The following is a 4,171-nucleotide window of genomic DNA, read 5'->3' on the forward strand; positions in this document are numbered from 1 at the left end:
TCTTCCTTTGTATTGACACCTTCGGCGCGTTTTCTTCGTTGGTTGTTTCTCACAGCTACTTCACTTGAATCTCGCCTGATATCACACACTTTCTTACACAAAAAGGTGTTCAGAACAACACTCGACGAGTCACACGTCATCAGTTTTCCCGACTCTCGCGTTTTTGTTTGAAAATGTGTGGTACGAGGTGAGGCTGAAACGAAATAGGAGGGAAAAACAGTGCCTCTCAAAAATGTTCAAATGTGTGTGAAATCTTATAGGACTTAACTGCTAAGGCAATCAGTCCCTAAGGTTACACAAATTATCCTAAGGACAAACACACACACCCATGCCCGAGGGAGGACTCGAACCTCCGCCGGGACCAGCCGCACAGTCCGTGACTGCAGCGCCTCAGACCGCTCGGCTAATCCCGAGCGGCAAAACAGTGCCTCTAATCATAACCAACACACAAAACACACAGAAAGTGTTAAAGCGGCGGAAAACAGAGTATGCTGTCAAGACAATAAAACGCATAAAAGCAAGCTAACCTATACAATTCCATCTTCACAATTATTGTCGTTTCAAAAATAACAGGAAATTCACCGAGTATGGCGCACAAATGTCGAAACATGTTCACAAACAACAGAGGAAAGAAATGCACTGTGTTTTGCGGAAGAAGCAGTATAAAAGCCTAAATTCAGGGGTTATATTTTCACATACAGTGTGTCCATAAACTCCCTTCCCCTTTTGAAAAATGTAATACAAAAGTAACTGGAAAATCTTCGACTGGGTTGCTGTGATAGTGTAGGAGGAAACAAAAGGTTCCTTATTACAGAATTTCAAAATTAAATTATTTTGTAAAGGTACAGTAACGAATATTTCTATAGTGTCTACTTCCATCTAATAGAATGGAAGGATCAAAAGGTATTGGTTTCCGAACATATCACTACACGAGTTTTTCTTCTAGTTTTGACCAACAATACCTCCTTTTAGAATATGTGAAACTTTTTTTATACACGCTGTATACTGTCCCTGAATCTGAGAATCTTTGTGTTTGTTAGCTTCATATTTATTCAGATTCTTCGGTATCTTCACCATAAAAGATGTGTAGTTACACAAGGCGGACATACTATTAATGTAGAATATTGGATTTCTATAATTTACAAGTAAACGAAAACACGTAGGTAAAATAACTACTTTTTCCCATTTTCAAGACACCGCAGGCAGTCGCCTCGCCTACAATTCATCGGAATCACCAGTCCCTATGTCAACTGGACGTATCCTACGTAGGGCGGAAAACCTTGAAGAGTCACAAATTATGCCGCTCCTTATCTGCAGACTTTATCACTTGCATCAAGCTGGCAAGTTTAAACCCGTATTCGTGTTTGCGCTTTCGGTATTTAACTCGATACGAAGCTGTTCATTTAAAAGCGTTTTCTGACCTCTCCTTATAAGCAGATAATTCCTTGAGACGCACACACTCGCAGGAGATATTGGGGTCGCTGGCCATACAGAAGCTCGAAACGTCAAAGTACCTGCACGGCGCTACGGTTTATCTTAATGACTTACCAGACAACATCGGTTACAGCCGGAGGCCTATTAGCGAGAAGCTCAGTCGTCCATAATTACCAACCTTCGAGAGAAATTTACATGTATATCCTGACCGGTCTTGTAAGCTTACGACTCAATATAAAGATTCCGATCTGTTCTTGAACTCGGCACAAACAGAAGGAACTATTACCCTTCAGTAACGGTACAGCATTTAAGGACCGCTGATTATGCAATTAACGAGTCACGACTAAATCAAAATGCAGTAAGCAATAACACGACGGGGAGTAGACGCATTATCGAATGTGAATAACGAGAGGCAAAGTGTAGTCACTTTTTAAGGATATCCCGTCATTGTTGTTTCGAACTTATTCATATCGCACCTAACAGATTTGCAGCGCGTCAGGGGGGTAATACCAAGAGTAACGAAATTACTGTACTTAAGTTATGGCTCTTATCATGTCAGCCACTGTTGTAAAACTAAGGCGATTTTCCAGTCAGAAGTTATTTGATAAATTTCAAATACCATCGAACATTTGATTGAAGATTTCGCTCCGTTTCTGATAAAGATGCACCGACAGAGTACAAGATTTCCTCTGGCGTGCTTCAGTGCGTTTTGCCCTCGCGCCGTTCGAGAGTGTGAGAAACCGAGCAAAGAGACGGATGTAGCTTCGCTCCAGTTACATAAAACATTTTTTTCCGAGGGACGTTGATGACTCGAGATTCGTATGGTACGATACAGTTGCGAGGAACAGCCGGCACTCCCTGTTGCGTCGGGCGATACGACAGAGAAAACTGTGGGTATCGTCCCAGTGTAGAAGCAGTGAAGTCGCTCCAACTACTTTTGTATGCGCTCCAGCAATGCGAGTTGCTTTTGTGTCGTATCGCCTCGGTGAGGCGCGTCTACTAAAAGATGTCTCAAAAAGGACGCCAGATTTGAAACGGCTTTTATTTTTATTTGCTGCTGTTGGTCATATTCTTTTTGCATGTTTTGTTTTCAGTGGCAATTGAGGGTTGGGTTGATTAGGGGGAGAGACCAAACAGCGAGGTCATCGGTCTCATCCGATTAGGGAAGCATGGGGAAGAAAGTCGGCCATGCCCTGTCAAAGGAACCATCCCGGCATTTGCCTGAAGAGATTTAGGGAAATCACGGAAAACCTAAATCAGGATGGCCGGTCGTGGGACTGAACCGTCGTCCTCCCGAGTGCGAATCCAGTGTGCTAACCACTGCGCAACCTCGCTCGGTGATAATTGACGTTGTCTTCTGATACTGTGCTTCTGTTTTCCAGGTCAGTGTTTGTGAAGTATCGGCATAGAAAGATACAGTACGCAAGAGCGGTTGCTGATTGTGAAAACGCTAGAAGAATGGCGGAAGTTTCGGGGAAAGTGTTCACAAACTCCGTACTACTATTGCACACAACAATGAAGCAAATGAATCCCGTGTTTGTAGGCTGATCAAGAAATTTGAAAAAACCGCCTCAAAATTACGTTAGAAGCCCTGGACGTCCCTAAGCGGCGGAAGTCAGGCAAATGTTGGCGCTACGCGTGATTCTGTTACTGCTGAGTCCGGGAAAATCACATCGCCGTCGTGCTCAAGAACAACGCGCAGAATGTTAACAAAAGATTTGCATTTAAAGCCGCGAAGAGTTCAGTTCACATAGCCACTTATATCAGTGGATCATGGGAAACGACGGTAATTTGCGCAATGGATCCTAGAAAAGGAACGCGACAACCACGGTTTCACAAAACGCGTAATTGCCGACTATGGGGATCGCAGAACACACGAGTAATCCAGGAAAAAGACAAACAGGTTTCGATCTGGCGTGGGATTTGGAATGGGGCCTTAATCATTCCTTACTTTTCTAAACAACAGAGGGCTGTCACGCTCAATTGAGTTCGTTATCGTACGATGCTCACTGCTTTCCTTTGACCCCGTTTGGATCAATGAACATCGAGAATTTATGCTTCCAACAAGACGGTGTAACTCGCCACACTTCAGGACACAGTCGCTCTGCTGCGTGGATAGTTCCCGGATATCATGGACTGTGCGGCTGGTCCCGGCGGACGTTCGAATCCTCCCGTGGGCATGGGTGTGTGTGTGTAAGCTTAGGGTCTTATGACCTTAGCAGTTAAGTCCCATAAGATTTTACACACATTTTTTTGAAGTTCCCGGATATACTTGCCTCGTTACGACGAGACCAAACCTACACACCTCGATCTTGTGACCTGATACCTTGTCCCTTTTTCCTACGGGGTTACGCTGTGTCACGAGTTCACCAAAACGAACGAACTCGAACAAGAAATTCGACTAGTCGTCGGGGAGGTTGATGAGAAAATGTGACGGTTAATTCACGAACCGAGCGATCGCGTGTACGGGCGGGCGGTGATGTTGCTGGTGGTGGTGTGTTTTGTTTGCTCCTTTGAAAAAATATAAATTCTATTTACAGTAGCTTCAAATCCGGCGTTCTTTTTTGAGGCACCGTTCACCTACCTAGGTGTTCGCCAACCGCGCGACCGAATGCGAATGGAAGATTGCTGCAACTAGTGCAACACCGGCCCAGCGGGACAAACAAGATGAATCAGAGTCCGAACACGCGCGCGGGCCGCCATTTCCTGCACGTGCGCTTCCTCTGTGCAATACTGC

Source organism: Schistocerca nitens, chromosome 10, assembly GCF_023898315.1.
Source record: "Schistocerca nitens isolate TAMUIC-IGC-003100 chromosome 10, iqSchNite1.1, whole genome shotgun sequence".
In the NCBI taxonomy this organism is placed as follows: domain Eukaryota; kingdom Metazoa; phylum Arthropoda; class Insecta; order Orthoptera; family Acrididae; genus Schistocerca; species Schistocerca nitens.